Genomic DNA, 6,801 nt, shown 5'->3' on the forward strand with positions numbered 1-6,801 from the left:
AAGCACGCCATTAGCGTTCGGTATTCTCGAACTCGCGTGGTTCGCAAGAAGCAAGAGCTTGGGTCCCAGTTCAAACCGCGGGATGTGGCCCTAAACATTCAGACCTTCGGGGGACCCTGGTTGGCGACTTTGTCCAGTTCCCTTTGTAAGGCCAAGCAGAGTCACCCTGTGCTGGGAGGCTCAGTGAGCGCGCTGTTCACCTGGGAAGTCAAGTTCCTGCTCGGCGTAGACTGGGAGAAGATTGACGTGGCGTCCATGGCCCACGTGATCTAGAGATAAGGACCAGAAGCTGAACTGCGGCGACGACATTTATTTCTTCAGCTGCGGGTTTGAGGAGGCCAGCAGCTGAGGAGGGCGCAGCCTACACGGTCACGCATGTCCTCGTGGGGGCCGGTCCTCTGCTTGCCCTGAAGGCGTTCCGCAGCGCCTTCGGACCTGAGACCTCGAAGGCTCCTTCCTGCACTCCTCTCCTTTTTCTACGAAGTGCAGCCTCTTCGGGTCCCCAAACCATCCAAATACTGGCAGGTGCTATTTAAAATTAAAATTTCAAGCTTTTCGCGTTTTTAAAATCACATTAACCTATTTGCTTGTTTGCTGATATTTGCGGCACTTCTAAATTTGGGGGTCTCACCTGGTCCCAGGCTTGTCAGGAAGGTTAAGAATTTCATCGAAATGAAGCTGAGAACAGCAAGTGGAACCAGGACTCAAGACAAATGTTGGAAGAGTGGTACCTGTAATTCAGTATTCACTCTTAAAGCCGCCCTCTCAGCTGCTGGTGGGAACAGGCACAAGCTGCTTCTTCGTGGGCCTTCGGTAAAGATCCGACAAACTCTCTAGCGATACGGAAGGATGTGGGCTAGGGCCTGTGTACATGGTTGTCTCGACAACTGGCCAAAGGGTCTTTCCAAAGCTGCGGTTTCTTAAGCGTTTTAAACTAAGGTTTTAAGTACATCTAGAACAGCAGCCACCGCTGCCTTCCTGCGCCCTTTCCCGGTCGGTCGACTGGGGCCAGTTTGGAAGACGTAACCAAGTTAAACTCAAAGCAATTCTGGATGGTTCAGATAGTTCCTTTTGCCTCCACAACTGTGCACTGGCCCTTCTGGTGAGTGCAGGAGAGGCTCCCACGTTTTCCACTTCGCATTCTGCTTAACTGCAATAGATCCACATCTTTATCAGAAAGCTAGGGATGCTACAGTGGCAGGAACTAGCCTCCAAGTTCTCTTCCACTAACCTTAGCAAGACACAGGGAAAGTCACTGTTTGACTGCACCCTCCCCACACACCCCGCTACAGCAGCTGACAAAACGCATCCCTTAAGGGCTTGGGTACCAAATGCCAAATGTCAACTGGCTTCAGACAGCCTGAAGCAAACACAAGGGAGCAAATGCCTATGCATCTAGTAAACAAAAAAAGGGCACAGTATCTGTTCATTCACCAATATTACCTAGTGCTTACTTTGTTCTGGCTACTGTGCCAAGCTTAGCGATCAGAATCTTAAAGGTCTCGCTTCAGTGCTTCAGTGCAAGTCAATACAGGCCACAGATAAAAAGCACACAGGCACAGCATATAGAAACTGAAGGGAAGATTTAAGTAAATTAAGAGGGGACTTAGAGAATTTAGTCTATTAGTGATCACTCATTCATTCCGGACCAGACACTCCCCATAAACTTGAAGATTTATTTATTTATTTTTCTTTTTTTTTTTTTTAAAGGATCCATGCAGAAAATAGGTACGGTATTTGCATCAAAGTTTTGCTAAGAGAATTCCAGGGATATAGGGGTGCGAACTGCTTAGCTTTAAAAACACGGTGGGACAAAATAACAACTTTCAAGCCCTTGCAGAAGAAGCGAATCGAGTCTGGCACTGGGCTTTGTTTCCACATCTGTAAATACGGAGACTGCCCACATCAGCTATTAAGGGAAGCCACGCATTCCTTCTGGCCAACATGCCTTTCTTGATTTAGAAATTATATAATTATATCTTATCAAAAAGTTGTGTTCAAGAGACATAATTCCGCTTGAGAAACAGCCGGCTCTCTGGCTTCTGTGTGCTAACTCTCAGAAACTTTGCCAGTCAAGACTGTGACTGTGAACACCTTATTAGAATATCTGGTGACCCACAGCCTCCGTGGCTGGATTGTCATGCATTAACTCGCACTTACCTTTCAGTTTTCCATAAATCCCGAAAAGCATCTACTCATTGCACTCTTAGTGTTGCCGGGCTTTGCAGTGGCTGAGTGTCATTTGCCCAAGGTGCAGGAGGAGTTTCAAGGTTTAGTATGTGCCTCTGGTCCATGCAACCAGCCTGTTGGCTTCTCAGTGACAACCTCTAGCCTTTATCTAATACTAGCTGCCCAGGTTCATGGAACAAATATTCCTGGGGCACTAACTAATCTCAGAACCCAGAAGCACGAGTGTGTTTGTTTTAAGAAACTTGAGCTAACTTGTGCACCACTGGCCTCTGTAGCTCTTGTGATTCTTTCTTTTCTGAAAGTTACTACCTAGATACTACTTCAGGTACTGCCCAAGCAGCCAGGCAAGGCTAGGTTGTCTGTGGTGTCATTTGTCTTCATGAAGGAGACCCTCCCATTCAAGTGCCCCGCCCGGACTTGGCAACCTTTCTTCAGTTTCAGAGGCTCCTTTACCCCTAAATTTAGGAGGCACGCTGCCAAGGTTGTCTTCAGCTTGGTCTGCTGCCATCCTGTGACCCTGGGTCACTGTATTTCTCTAGGCCTTATTTTCCCTGGTTTTGAAAGGAGGGGCAGGTGTTCTTGTAGCCTGATCTTATGGGAAGGCAATGCGGGTTGAGTGACCCAGCGAGGGCAAGGCTTGCCCGTACTGGGCACCGTCTGGGCTGTGTCTGACGTGTGAGGGAGGAACTGGCTAGTAGATGTGTTTGGCTGGCCTCACACATCTGCTTTTTCTAGGCAGAGTACCGACACCCGACACCCGAGTCTCTTAGTTCTGGGTTCTGGGGTGCCTTGGTCCCCACCTCTCCTTCCCCAGCATCTGCTCCTAGCCCCAAACCCAGACTTCAAAGAGGCCAATCCAGCACAGAGCTTAGGGGCTGGTGACAACGACGACGGAGTTCTAGGTGGCTTGGCTCCCCGAGACGTATTCAGCCCAGCATTAAGGGGTCCCTACAACCCTGTCTTGGGGCCTTTGCCGGGTCACCTCTGCCCCCATGGCCTTTCCTCTAGGCTCAGAGGCCGGGGAGTGCGCCTTAGACTGCAGCTGCGGTAGCCCTGGGCTAGGAGGCAGACGCCGAGGCGGAGCCTCCGCCACCGCTGGTCCCTGCTAGGCCGGCGCGGGGACCCGGCGCTGGCGGCAGCGGGGCCTTCCCATGGCTGCTCCGCCATTTAATCAGGGCTATTATCAGACTGGCCTTGCAGGATGGCGCCGGCCAGCTTTACCCCCATTAGCACAGGGCCGGGTGGGGGTTGGGTCCCTGCCGCAGCTGCAGCGCTTCTGGGGTATTGTGAGAAAGGGCCCCAAATCGGTCTGGCGGGGTAGGCTACCTCTGTCCAGCTTCTTAGAGGCCACGTTTTATTAGAATTTGATTTCCTAGCTTTCGTCCGATTTTCTAGTTCTATACAGCGGAGGCCACTCACTAACTACTCTGAATCTCGGTTTCCTCATCTGAAAAATGGGTCTCACCCATGGATGTTTCACTCCAGCTTGTAAAGATGAAATACGACAGACCAGAAATGTTTAAATGTTCTGTGGAAGGCCTGGTACATACAGCAGGCGGCCTTGCTACTGTTACATTAAAATCTGGTGCCTTAAAAAGATTCTTCTGTCCCTGAGATAGTCCTGGCCAGCCTGCAACTAACTCTCTCTCTCTCTGTCTCTCTGTCTCTCTCTCTCTGTCTCTCTCTGTCTCTGTCTCTGTCTCTCTCTCTCTCTCTCTCTCTCTCACACACACACACACACACACACACACATTTAAGGAGGAGGACAGGACTAGAGGTTGAAAGCTTCAAAAAAGTTGAGCACTTGACTTGGGGGGTTACTGTTTTTTTTTTTTTTTTCCACTGCTGAGTGGGTAGTTACAGCAGCCTCGCTGGACCTGGGTAAACTTGGGCAGATGCCTTCCTTCGTCTCTCATAGCCTCATTGCTCATAACCTTAAAGTAGATGGAAGACTTTGCACCCATGTCACATGGTTATGAATAGACCACGGGCACATTAAATGAGCCCAAACCTTGGAACGCTGAACAGAAAATACATCCAGGGCATTTACTGACTGCTATTAGCAAAAGGGTTTACAAGCCACAGGTTTCAGGCTTTAAAAAGATCTTAACCAGCCAGTTTTCCTCTGATCCCAAAGGGTAGCTATGGGGAAAGGATTTGGGTACTGGTACAGAGAGGGTCCCTGTGTCACCCACCACTCCGATTTCCAGTTTCCTCTCATTGCTTGCATGACACTTCATTGAAGGTCCTAAAAGCAACAACCCAGCATAGAGATCAGTCACCATTATGGCCCGACTGCCGCTTAGAAACCCTCCTGAGCGCTCACTGCAAGCCTGCCTCCTGAGCATTCATTGCAAGCCTGGAATTATCAGCATTGTTTCTAATCAGTAAAGTGTAATTAGCAAAGCAGGGCTAATTAGTAAAGTGGCCTTCTAAGTAGTGAATGTTTGCGAATCGTTCTTAAGTGGGATGTGCTGGGCGCACAGCCCAATCCCACGGGCAGCCGCCTGGGATTCCTTCCTCCGGAGCCCAGCTTCTGTCTGTAGTGGCTCTAGCGCAGCAATTTACCCCAAAGCCTAATTCTAGCTGGAGTTTTAAGCTGACTTTCCCTTTGTCGCATGAACCAGCCATCTACAACAGCAGGTCTCAAGTGTTTAATTGTACCACGAAGCAACACAAGTGCCTTGCCAGTGTTACCTAATTAGATTTTCCCCATTTGACTGATGACAGAAGGAAGGTTCCAATACAAACTCCTGTATTCCGCTCAGCTCCAGGTGGTGGTGCCTTGGCTTGAACTCAGTCTGCCTCAGCTCAAACTCTCAGGCACTGTGAACCCAGTTCTCCTAGACTCTGGAGAGGCTTTGATGTGGTATTGAGCAGAGACAGGAGGGAGCAACACGGGGAGCCAGGTTCCTGCTGCTTCTTCCCTGGAAGTCTCAAAGGCAGCGACTTCAGCCTAAAGCAGGAGGCTTGTATTAGTCAGTGTGTCCACCTCACCGCCACCACTGGCCTTTGGGCTACCCATAAACTCCCTCCCACGATGGGATTGATTGCATGCTTCTTGTTCGTGTGTCACGCCATTTATGTAGCATGTGCTAGGATCTAATGTATGCTAAAGCCCAGGTGGAGGTGGGGTGTGTGTGTGTGTAACATATATTTAATAAATTTAATGAATTAGACTTTATTGTAAATATAATCTACTTTACAGGGCTTCAGTTTTAACCAACCAGATTATTCAGAAAAAAAAGAGTTTGCTAGAAAAATTTTTATTATTTACTTTAAGCATTCTAAAAAGAAGCCACATTCTTTAAGACAATATATTTCCATATGCAGTTCAAGGTCTTCAAAGACGTTTCAGATCTTTTGTGTATTTCTTGGAGTCACCCAGAGCTGTTGGACCCAGGACCCCTAGGATGCTATTATTCCCCACCTTACTCCAAGAGTTTGACTTTGAGACATGGCATGCCTGTTGCTTCATTTGGAGAAGGGGGTCATTGAAACTGCACAATGGCCTTTGTGCAACTTGAGCAAAAGAAAGGTTAATGCAGCCTCCCCCCCTCCCCCTGCCACACACACACACTCAGTATTACCTGAAAGACTGGTAGTGGTGACTATGTTTAGCTTCGATCACTAAAGAGAAAAGATTAGGAGAGTCTGTGTGACTGGAAAAGCCATGAACTCTACTTCCCTTCCATTCTACAGGTATCACCTACATGAGCAGTCTAGGGACACCTTCGGGTGCACTGTGACCCAAGGGTGAAAGGAGAACCTCTCCTTATTGGCTTGATGGTGTTTGTGCTATTTCCAGGCAAACTTTCCTCCAGGGTCACCTATGCCTTCAATAGGTCTCATGACACATCTTACTTTTTTTTCTTTTTCTTTTTTCATTTTTTTGTATCCATTGATTACAAATAAGATGGAGAAGTAACAAAAATATGAAACAGCAGCCAGAAGCAGAGGTAGGTGGATCTCTGTGAGTCTGAGGTCAGCCTGGTCTACAGAATGAGTTCCAGGACAGCCAGGGCTACACAGAGAAACTCTTGTCTCAATAAACAAGACAAACGAAGAAACAAGGAATAGGAAATATCTGTGCTCAAGAAGGATCTTAAGCCTGGCTTGGAGGTGCATGCTTATAAGCAGTGCTGGAAAAATCAAGGCAGTGGGATTACAAACGGGAGACCAGCCTGGGTTACAAAGCAGGAATGTCTGAAAAAGAGTAGGTGAAATTCTACATTTTAGGGAAGCCAAGACTCTAAAAGATCATACTTAGAAGCTATACTTGAGTTTGTGAAATTGAACGTTAAGTAGTCATTCTTTTTTTTCTCTTCTCAGGAGACCTGCACTGTTCTCCTAGTGACGTGTGGCAGAATATAGGCTGTTTCCTAAATTGTCAGGCTTTGTATACTTAGGAAGTTAAAAGTGGTTTAAAATAAAAATAACAGGGCTGGAGAGATGGCTCAGCAGTTAAGAGCATTGCCTGCTCTTCCAAAGGTCCTGAGTTCAATTCCCAGCAACCACATGGTGGCTCACAAGCATCTGTAATGAGGTCTGGTGCCCTCTTCTGGCCTGCAGGCATACATGTAGACAGAATATTGTATACATAATAAATAA

The sequence above is a fragment of the Microtus ochrogaster genome, chromosome 5 (genome assembly GCF_000317375.1).
Source record: "Microtus ochrogaster isolate Prairie Vole_2 chromosome 5, MicOch1.0, whole genome shotgun sequence".
Taxonomy (NCBI): Eukaryota; Metazoa; Chordata; class Mammalia; order Rodentia; family Cricetidae; genus Microtus; species Microtus ochrogaster.